The sequence below is a fragment of the Sminthopsis crassicaudata genome, chromosome 2, assembly GCF_048593235.1.
Source record: "Sminthopsis crassicaudata isolate SCR6 chromosome 2, ASM4859323v1, whole genome shotgun sequence".
NCBI lineage: Eukaryota > Metazoa > Chordata > Mammalia > Dasyuromorphia > Dasyuridae > Sminthopsis > Sminthopsis crassicaudata.
In genome coordinates this window covers 576124448-576135606 of record NC_133618.1, presented here as the reverse complement: position 1 = coordinate 576135606, position 11159 = coordinate 576124448, and the positions used below count along the sequence as shown (strand labels likewise).

At 42.9% G+C, this 11159-nt stretch overlaps 1 long non-coding RNA gene across 1 annotated transcript; it reads left to right on the top strand.

Annotated features, from left to right (window-relative positions):
* The first annotated feature begins 9 nt into the window (after positions 1–9).
* Positions 10–6065, top strand: LOC141558328 (uncharacterized). The gene is made up of 2 exons (XR_012487035.1): positions 10–1360; positions 4705–6065. It is a non-coding gene; the product is annotated as an uncharacterized LOC141558328 (long non-coding RNA).
* Positions 6066–11159: the final 5094 nt, after the last annotated feature.

Sequence of the window (11159 nt, the reverse complement as noted above, 5' to 3'; positions counted from 1 at the left end):
ACTATTTGCACTTAGAGGTGCACATATGGGAAACGAATGGGTAGAGTTAAGGAATCATTTTGGTTGCCATCAGCTTTTCCAGTGATCAAACTAAACAATCTCTTCCTGTTGAATAAATCAAAGTTGCTCCATAGGAAGCAGCTAACAATCTGCCCAAGAAGCAAGAAAACTTTAAGGCATCGAAAGGAAAAACTGGCTTCCTGGAACTGCACTACATCCATTTGGAGAAAGGAAGAGAAGAAGATTTTTGAAAAATTCCTTGTCACTTTCTGTCCTTATTTTTCTCCATCCCTCCCTCTCCCCCATTGGACTTAGTGTTTGTAGAGCAAAAAAGATAGCCTATCTGTGGAGCTTGTCATGCCACCTGTGTTCTCCCATCAGCCAGCTGTGGCAGAACAGTTCTTAGGATCATAGACTTTATAACTTAAAGGATTTAAAGAGGTATCGTACAGCCCCCCCCTTTTTTTTTTACACATTAGTAAATTGAGGCTCAGAATTAAATGACTTATCCATCATCACACAGGTCCTCTGACTGTGGGTCAGGGCTCTTCAGAACACTGAATCTTTGATACCTCACCTTAAATCAATCATCCATTAGTTATTGAGCCTCTGAATATATAAGCCTCCCTTCCAAGTTTGGACAGATAGAGAGGCTATCACATCACTGCCCTTAGGGAGCACAACAGTTCATTTCATTTCAATTCAGCAGACATTTATTAAATGCCAAGTATATGCAAGTCTGGGCACCCACTCCAAAAGCCAACAAAAGCAGGCAATTCATAGTAGGTATCAAAGCTGTAATCAGATGGTAATAGAAGAGAGAGGGAGAGCAGACTGTGGTGGTTCAAAAAAGCTTTGGAGAAAATAATTCTTTGACTTGGCTTTCAGAATAAAGTGGGATTTAGAGATGAGAAGGAGGCATCCATTGATAGTCCTTCATCTATTCTGATGAGTTTTTCATGAACTCTGCAGATAGATGATCCTCAAATCCTTGGAAAGTGAAGAATTTGGTATGTTCTGAGCTGGGTCTCAGATGTTTTCAGAGAAAAGAAACTGAATCGTTTCTAAATAGGGGTTTTCTCACTTGGGGAGGCCCAATTCCATTTCAATCTAATTCTGTGAAATCTAGAAGTCTTTCAGAGAATGTTTTAGTTCTCACAATTTGTTAATCATTTTCTTTTCCAGACTTAACTTCAGCACTTGACATGCTCCAGTTTCTTCTGCTTTCCGCTTTCACCAATTTGAGTTTCATTCTGTCTCTCTGAGAAGAGGAGGCCAGAACCAGCTTGGATAGGACCAGTGGTTTGATCTTTCTGGAACCAGTGGGAGGGCCACTCCCCACTCCTGTCTGCTCACCCATGTAGGAACTCTAGTACTATGTGTGTGAATGTGTGTGTGTGTGTGTGTGTGTGTGTGTGTGTGTGTGTGTGTGTGTGTGACAGGGTTATAGGATCCATTCAGTTGTTTCTTTAAGCAAATCATAGATTTCATTTAAAGAGAACCTTAAATATTTTCTTCCCCCTTTGCACTTTATTCTGGAGAGCCATAACTGACTCCTTGATCTTTTCAACCCCGAGCCTACTTGTTCTCTGGTTGTTCAGGAATCCTGCCCTTGGCCCAACAGCTATTGACCATCTTCAGACTAGGAACTAGCTTCTAGAACTGACCAAACAATTGGTGACTCCTCCATACTAACTCTGCTGTACGCCAACCTGATTCTGCTCCAGGCTTCCCTGAGCTGGCAGGAGGCAGATGCTACACTCCAAAGAACAGCCTAAAGGAGAAATGGCCCTTTATAAAGAAGCAGAGGTTTTAAGAAGGAAAAGAAAAATCTCCAGGTCACTGTTCCCTGGCTGATTATTATTATTTGGGGGTTGGGACGGTTCTTTTGCTGTATATCTCTGCATATCTAAATAGAATCAATGAATTATAACATGCAAAAACTGGATACTTACTTAGAGCTCACCTAGCTTGATCTCCTTCCATTTTAACAAAGAAGGAAAACTCTGTGTTTGTTTGTATCTGTATATGTCACCATCTGCATGGATTCGAGGTAAATGCATTTATACATGTTTATACATTGTATATTTGCATATATCTTTATGGGTATGTGTATAGATGACCCTATATCTGGGTATGACCATGACTTTATATATGTATAGACAATGTATATATTATAAAGTAATAAGTTGATCATTTAATCACGTGATCTGAATTTAGGCACCCATGAGAACATAAGCATCCCATTAAACTGGTTGCCTTGGGAGGGCAACCACTTATTCCAACAAGACTTCAATTGTAGGGAATAGTCTAGGAATTCACTTCTGTTTGTGAATTGCCTTTGAAAACCCCTGTACTGCTTCTGAATATTCTACATGATAAAACATCTTTGTCCTTTGATTTTCAAAAACTACACAAAAGAGTTCAGAGCCAAGTGTGGGGTGTGAATAGGGAGATGGTTTTAGGCATCTTATTTTGGGAAAAACAAAACAAAACCAAAAACCGGGAAGAGATGGCAAAGGATTGAAACAAAGTTTTTCTCTCCGAACTACTGTAGTTTTAAGAGAAGAATTAGGTCTGGGAAGAGCTCTGAGAAAACAAAGTTTTGTTGAAATTTGTGACCTTTCTAAAAGGGGATAGCCCTAATTTGCATAGATTAAGTTATAGGTTTAAAAGCCATTCCCTTGTGTGTCAATTATACTTGTGTGTGAGTATATATAAGAGAAAGAATGAAAAAATAAGTGTGTATGTGTAAGTGTGAGCGAAAGTGAGTCACTGTGTGAGTTGGATCTACTGATGCTGCTCTCTCTACACCTTCTCTTCCTGCAAAGAGCCCTATTCCCTGGCTAGGCCTGAGGTGGAGGAAGAGTAGAAAGTTGGTAGATGGGACCTGGAGCCGAAATTCCTGAGAACAGTTCTTTTTATCTTCTCCCCTATGTCCTCTCTCCCCCCCCCCCCCCCCCGCTTTTTTTTTCCTTAAACTAAATGTTTTACTTTGATAGTTTTAGGAAACCATTCTCTTTGGCTGCAGTGATCTGGACCATGGTAGGGAGTAGGAGTTAGAACCTATCGGAAACTTAAAAGAGAACTAAGCAAATCTTGAGAGACTCGGCTCCACGGCCGCACTTCTGGCCAATCCTCCGGATCTTTCTGGTTCCCAGAGCGGGACGCTAGGCATCTTCCTGCCCAGTCCCCCGTCGCTCCTGGAGAGCGCACAGGCTCGATTAATAATCATAAACCCCCGCTCACCCTCCTCTTAAAATTAATAACTCTGTAATTAGAGTCATTTCACAAGTCTCCCGAGCTGCTGGAGAGGCCGCGGCCAGAGCCGGGCATCGGTTCTTCCCAGCCTCGCGCTACCGGGAGACAGCGTTATTAGCAGACATCTGCAGGTAGGGAATTAAAATTAAAATCGCTCTCAACAATCCAATACACTTTTTATCAGCCATCTCTCTGAGAGCCGGGCCCATTCATCATCGGAGGCATTCTCCCTGAAAACAGGACCCATTCAGATTTTATACAAATTATCATATTTATCATCGTCTCCAACTCCGGAGTCACATCTCCGCAAAGTGTCTGCCGTCTCCCTGGGGAGCCCAGCCCGCCGAGCTCCGGAGGCGCAGCAATTCTCCTGGCTCTCTCTCTCTCTCTCTCTCTCTCTCTCTCTCTCTCTCTCTCTCTCTCTCTCTCTCTCTCTCTCTCTCTCTCTCTCTCTCTCTCTCCAGATCAGTCTGTCTGTCTTTGGTCTCCATCTATCTCAATCTCTATATTCATCTTTGTTTCTTTATGTACATCAGTCCTCCTCTGTTTCTCTTCATCTCTGTTCCTCTTCCCATCTCTTGTTTCTCTCAATTCTGTCCCTCTGTTCTCTACCTCTATTTATCTTTATCTCTGTCACTTCTCTCTCCCATCTTTGTTTCTTTGCTTCTCTCCATTTTTGTTATCCTCTTATTTGTTTCCTCCTTCCCTGTATTTCTTTCTCTTCATTTCTCTCAGTTCTCTTTCATTTCTGCCTCCTTTGGTATCTTTTTGTCTACCTCTCTGTTTCCCTCCTTCCATTTCTGCTCATTTCTCTTTCTTTACTTGTGTCTCTTGTTCTGTCTCCCTGTTCTTGCTTGTCCCCCTGTCTTTCTATTTGAGCCTGGCCCACAGTAAAACAAATCTTGCACAAAGATCAAAGGCCTCTGTATAGCAGAATGAAATAATCCTGTCCTTATAGGCTGAGTTCACCAGAGAATTCCACTTTGTCTTGGTTCTCTGTAGCCCTGAAGACACAGTCTGACCCTCAGCCCCACGCTTCCTCTTTAGTGGTGCAATAGCTATTCTGTGCGTAATTGAATCGAATCTGGGTGTCAGTGCAGGGTGCACATGCACATAAGAAAAGAGGCAAATGTGCAGAAAAAGTAAAGTATGCAGATACGCACAAATATGCTTGGACACTTTCAGGTTTGCACTGAGAACTGCTGAAACATTAAAATAGATAAATTGTCCAGGGCAATTTGGCCACAGCATTTAGATCTCCTCCATTTTCCCTCTCTTCTAGCCCCTCCTATACACCCTTTACTAGTCCTTCCAGAATCCCTAAAAGATGGTGTAATAGACACCACATTTTTGCCCCTAGGTGCCTTGATTTGTCCTTAAGTGAGGATTGCCCCCCCTTCTCTGCCTCTCCTCAATGCCTCCTTTCCTAATCTCTCTTTTCAGTTCTCTGAGGCAAGGTTGGAGGCTCTCTAGATGAACCTTTACTCAAAAAGGAAGGGAAATCACATCGGCAGAGGCAAACACATGGCACGATACTGAAGGATTAAAGGAGAAGATTATAGAATCTGGACTTTTACCTCAACCTTCATTGATGCCCACATCTTGGTTAGGTGGAATTGATTTACTTTTGTCCTTTTCCCTTCCCTGAATCTGAGCCTGACACAAACATTCTGTGCTCTTGGGTCCCTCAATCTTTCATCAATCCTCCCTATCCTGACTTTCCTGCCCAATTTCCTTCTTGCTTAACTAATTCTGAGGGACTTCATCACAATCCAATTGCAAGGGATTGCAAAACAAAGTCCTATCTCAGACCTCCTAAAACGTAATATTTATTTTGTCAGCACTGAAGTGAGGATGTGTGTCAAAGGATTTCTGTCCCTGAGAAAGGCAGAAAGCCAAAGAAGATGTATTCTTGCTAGCTGTGGTCCATTCTATGAATACATACTTAGATGAGTACTAGACTCAGACTTATACAAGCAAACACACAAAAGAAATTCACAAACTTGCACAGACTAATGTATTTGGTCAAGCACATCACAGACACATTTGTGAGTTTATATGACCACATAAGAGTATTAATTACAAGACAAAACAAGCATATCTTTTAATTTCTTTCCATCTCAGAGACAGATAAGAGAATGTCATGTCAGATCTGAGATAATATGCATACTGTATTCACTCTTGTGGCCTCTGATGCTCATGGAAATGAACTATTGATGGCACTGAGGTGCCTTCGAGTTCCTAGCATAAAGAAATATGTCAGTCTTCCATATACATAAATCAATTAAATATATATTTATTAAACACTGGCTATTGCAAGAGCCTGTACTAAGAATTTCAACAACATAACTGTTCCTACATTTAAGAAGTTTGTATCTAGTGGGTTTACAAATGTACATATGTATGTCTGAATACACAGTTGTGTTTTTAGAGAATTCATAAAGATATGTATTAAGAGAAATACCATTAAGGGGAACAGAATTAAGTTCTGGTGGAAAGACTTGAATGAACATCTGACAATTTGTTTTTCAGTGTCAATTAGTCACATCCTTCCAATAGATACACTTATCCTTTCTCAAAACAGTCCTAAAACATAATTTAGGATCATAAATCATATACTGAGAGCTAGGTTTAACTCCTTTATTTTATGAGTACCCCAGAGAGGGGCAAGTGATTTGTGCAAGGTCACACAGTTGCAGAGTTGTTTGAATCCAGGCCCTTTGGCTCCAAATATATTGCTTTTTTGTTGTTCCAAATTAAATTTGAATGCTTGGGAAAAACAATAAAGAACAACATTAATAATACTTTACATATGTATGGCACTTTAGAGTTTCAAAGAAATTTGCCATCTATTATCTGATTGATGAGCACAAAAATTCTGTGAGGGAAGTAGGGGGAAGAATTATTATTTTTATTTTTTAAAAAAGGAAGTTAGAAGTTAAATAATTCACTAAGCCATGAGCCTTTATAAGGTCAGGGTCCAAATCTTATGTAAACCTTGTATTTCTTCTTGTACTTATTGAAGTTTTCTGCATACAGTTGGTGCTTAACAAATATTAATTTAAATTGTCTAAAGTCACACAGTGGCAGAGTCAGCACTAGAACCCAAGGCTTCTGATACATAGTCCAGAGCTTATCTACAGGACAACATTGTTTCTAAATACCCCTTCTACCCCAACAATTGCAACTGTATCTTCCCCCCAAAAAATCTTATCATTACTCAGAAAGAATAACCTATAGGACTGCCAATACAGAAATCGGGAGGCAGAGTCAGGAATGGAACAATCACCTGACCTTTCACCAAGAATTCCATCATTTATGACATAGGGGAGGGAAGTTATAACCCAAGAATCATATTACCAGAGCCTTCACTCCATCTCATAACTATCTCTTTTCCTCCAGACCTGCTCTCTCTTCAGTTCTAGGTGGGGAAGGGCTACTGTGTCCTTAATTAACAGAGTAGGTAAGAGGTAATAATTAGGAAGTAATAGAGAGAGAGAGAAATGTGGGGAACATTTTCCATTCCAATAACTTTTGGTCACACGATGTTAGCAAAACTGAGATATAGCCTTTCTCCAGGATACTAAGCTATAAGGATATCTAGCTGAGAAGCCATTATTAGCAAATGCTTGAAACTGAGTCACTGATCTTAAGGCATGGAGGAGGTGTGTTCTTTGGAAGCAGGATTTTCTTCTTTAGTCTCTTCATCCCCAATAACTAACCTTAGTGCCTGGCATATAGTAGGTGCCTAATAAATACTTGTAATAGAGGGAAGGTTCCATTCAAAAATATCTGAGGCCTGTTAGATAAGTTCTTGCCACACCCACAGGACCCATAAACTCTTACACACACACATACACACACACATCTATTCTTCGAGTACACACAAAAGCAAGAACACAATCTCTGCCTTAAATCTACACCAAATACTTCATTCTTCTCCATTTCAGACTTTAGCTTGTCACCATCCCCATCATCCCCATCTCTCTTCAAGTGTTTCATCATATCCTCTCAGATGTATATCTGCTTCATGCAAGTTATGAAGTGTTTTCACATCAATTAACTTATCTGATTTTCCCTAAGTGGCTGGGCAAGGATTGCTGTCCCCATTTTACAGATGAGAAAACTGGAGGCCTAGGAAGAGGAATTCCTTGCCAGGGTCAAGAGACTTGCTGGTGGTAGTAGATGACTCTCGAGCCTTCATTCACTCAGTTTTGTTCCTCCTCGCTCTGAGGAGACCGCTCAGCCCTGGGGCCCGTGGACAGGTACCTCAGCCGGGAGGGATATACCTCAGCCCGGACAGATATACCTCAGCCTCGCAGAAAAGTAGTTCCAATACCATGTTTGTTAACTAGGTTATCTAGGCTGTGGAAGATTTTAATGTTGAATTTTATAGCTTTACCACGCTCTGCCGTCCTTGTGAATATTGTAATATTGCATTTTTTACAAGTTACTCTTCTGTTAATGTTCCAGCTAGTAACTTTTATAATCCTCCTCAATGAAATTTTTTTGTATTCTTCCGCACCGTTAACCCCGATGGCGGCGCCTCGGCCCCTGGCAGGAGGCAGAGACGAGATGAATTCCTCTTTAATCAGAAATAATAATAATAAAAACACACGCAGCTCCGCTGCCTAGCTCTCTAGCTTCCTTTCGAAGCCTGCAGGAGCCCCTAGGCTCAGAGGGTGGGGTCAGAAGGCCTAGGACCTGGACTCGGAAGGAGGAGTCCGAAGTCCAGGGGGCGGGGCTCAAGGCCTGGAGACCTGGGAAGCAGGGGTGCAAGGTGGCTACTCAAGGTCCGATTTTTTTTTTTTTTTTGAGGGAGTGTGTCAGAGATCCAGGGGATGGGATTTAGGAAGATGTCGATAGTCCGAGTAGGAGGCAGTAGGGGATGGATCTGGAGGGAGTGGATTGCAGGTCTGGTGAAGGATCCAGAGGTCCGTGGTTCAAAAATCAAGTCGGATTGCAGGGGTTTCTAAGCAAGAGGATAGCCAGAAGTACCTTAGAGCTTCCCGTTCTGTCTCTTCTTCCAGATCCTCACCTCCCTGCCCCCTCAACTTTGGAGAACTCAATCCAGAGGGAGCACATACTTCTTTCACCCTCACTCTAGCTAGCTCTCTTTTCCACTGCCTTCAGCTGTTTTCTTTCTGACTTCTTTCTCTTTCTCTTGTTGTCTATCCTTTCTGTCTCTGCTCCTTCTGACCCCTCTGCCCCATCATATCCTTCACTGTCTTTTTTTTTTTTTCATAGAAAAAGAGGGGCAATTAGAAGAGTTAAATGTGTTTGGGGAAAATGGGGTGAGACTCGTGGGAAAGGAGAATTAGGAAAGCCCCGGGGGACATTTCTATACAATGAGAGAAATCTTCGTGGAATGACAATATGTCGGTTTTGTGTATGTCTGTTTATGACGTGTATCTCTGTAGGTGGCTGGTTTGTTTCTCTGGATGTATATGTGATTTTTCCCCACCCCTCTAAAGTGTATGTTGGGGTGTGGGGAGGGGGATTGGGGAGTAAGTATAGTTCCCTAGGTTCCTAAGTCTCACAGTTTAGGAGAGGGAGGAAGGAAATATGGCGTGAAGTGGCAAACTAGAAGAATTGAGCTCAGGGCCTGGAGTCAGGAAGACTGGAATTCATATTTAACCTCAGACACTATCTGTGTGACCCTGGGTGATTTATTTAACCTTGTTGCCTCATTTTTCTCACCTGGAAAATTAATTGAAAAAGAAGATGGCAAACCATTTTAGTTTTTTTTGTTGTTGTTGTTGTTTGTTGTTTGTTGTTTTTTGCCAAGAAAACGGGGTCATGAATAGTCTGACACGACTGAATGATGACTAAGGGCTAATCCCTTGGATCCCTAGGATATTAGAAAATTCATCCTCCAAACCTCAGTGTGAGGGGAAAGATATGAATCACTGTGGCCTCCATCGCATACTCTAAAGAGAGAAATCCTAAACCAAGGAGAGAAAAGGATTTCTCTAAGCCAAAGAAGTTTCTCGATGGGTAATTGTAACCGAGGATGTGACAAGAGGAAGTAGCCTAGACAATTTAAAGTGGGGACTAGAGGTACGGTGTAATTTAGAAGGGAAGGCAGTCATCAAGGTTTATGAAACTCTTTAAGTAGTGACCCCAGTCAATTTGAGAGATGCTGCTAGAGTCAGGGGGATGGACTGGATGGCTTGCAAAAGATCCAAGAAGTCGTGCTCCGAGTTCCATCAGGTGTGGGGAAAAGAACGTCCGTTAACATTTTAGTGACAGAAAGACTGAGGTGCACAGACTTTGTTTTGTGCCCTAGGAGGCTCTTGAGATTTGGGAGCTGACTGACCCTTCTCCCTGTACACTCCATGTGTCCTCTCGGGCAGAAGAGGCTCAGTCAGACTCGATCTAACTGTGGCGCCCACCATCTGGGACTCGAAGCAGTGAGCGCTGGCAAACATCTGGAGAGCTGATGACTATGGAGCCTCGGGCTTCGGCGCTGAGTAGGGTCGGGAAGTTCACTCATCAGCACCTTCCTTGATCGAGGCAGGCCAAGAGAGAGCCTTCTTGTCCGGCAGAAATATGATCAATAGAAGCAGGAGTGGAGAATAGGCTGGACTGCGGAGTCTAGACTGAACTGTCACCTCTTTTCTCCTGTGGGGCTGAGAAGAGACACCGGGGAACAGTTAAATCTCTAGCTTTTGCTTGTTCTTCCCCAAGCAGTTAGTTTCCTGTACCCCAAGCTTCTATTGGGGAGGGGGGGAGAAATATTAGGGAAAATGGAGAAAGGGAGGAAGAAAGAGAAAAAAAGGAAAAGGGAGAGATCATGAAGAAAAAGAGGTGGGGGAGGTGAACTGTGAGGACTTGGGGAGCACTGAGCAAGGGAGTGAGTTGAAAGGGGTGAGGAGGGTCTGGAGAAAAGGAGGAAGGGTTGGGGAGGGGGCTGGGGGTTCTGGGAGTGACGGTGGGAAGCATGGAGGCCGGGAGCGCTGGAGACAGTAAAACATCTGTAATGCGCAATTCGCTGTTGCTCGCTGATTGCTCCTGGATTAAAGATTAAAATCTAGGCTTTGGCAGATGGGAAGAGAGAGGAAACTCTTACGAGCACGTTTTGCATCTGCATTTCATTCTGCTACTTCCCATGTTCCCGGCTTCTGGAACCAGTTTAGCCCCTCCTGGTCCCATACCCCTAGCTTTGCTCCCCTATTCAGCTTTCCCCACCCCAGACCTTTATCTTCTTGCTCTGTCTTCCTCTTTTTTCCAGGACCATTCCATTCTCCCTACTATCTCCCGGCCAGAACTTGACCTCCCGCCCAGCTTGCTCCCCAATTATTTCCTCAGATCCTTCTCCCAACATCTGGCTTCCCTCCCTGTGTATGTGGGAAAGGGAAAATCCCCTCCCTTTCTTGCTCTATGTGCTAGGTTCCAGCATAGTGATCCTTTTCTGTCACTCCCTCTACTCTGACTCAGTCAGCAATCAGGAGCTAGGTGAGAAGCCTGCCCCCACCAGACCCTTTGTGTTCCTTTTTATCTATGGAAGGATCCCTTTCCCACCCCAGTTCTTTTGAGGAAAAAATAAAAGTATGGAAGGATGTGATAAGGAAAAGGGGATTCAGATAGAGAAGAAACAAAGGTGGTGATAGAATGAAAAAGAAGACTAAATCTAGGACACTGGGAGGGGCTACCTGATCCCCCTTTTGCTCCCTTCACTAATTGGAGGAAGGCATGTGAGAGAGAGGGATAGAATCTGGACATAAAACACACAACTGACCATTAATAACAGATCAGAATTTAAATGGTGGCAAGAGATCCCTGCAGGTACTATCTGAGGGCACTGTGGTGTGAGTGAGCTTGGTGTGAGTATAAGTGATTATGGAAGTTCTGAATCCCATAGTGTGTGTTCCTATTTGCCAAGTTTTGGGGAGAGG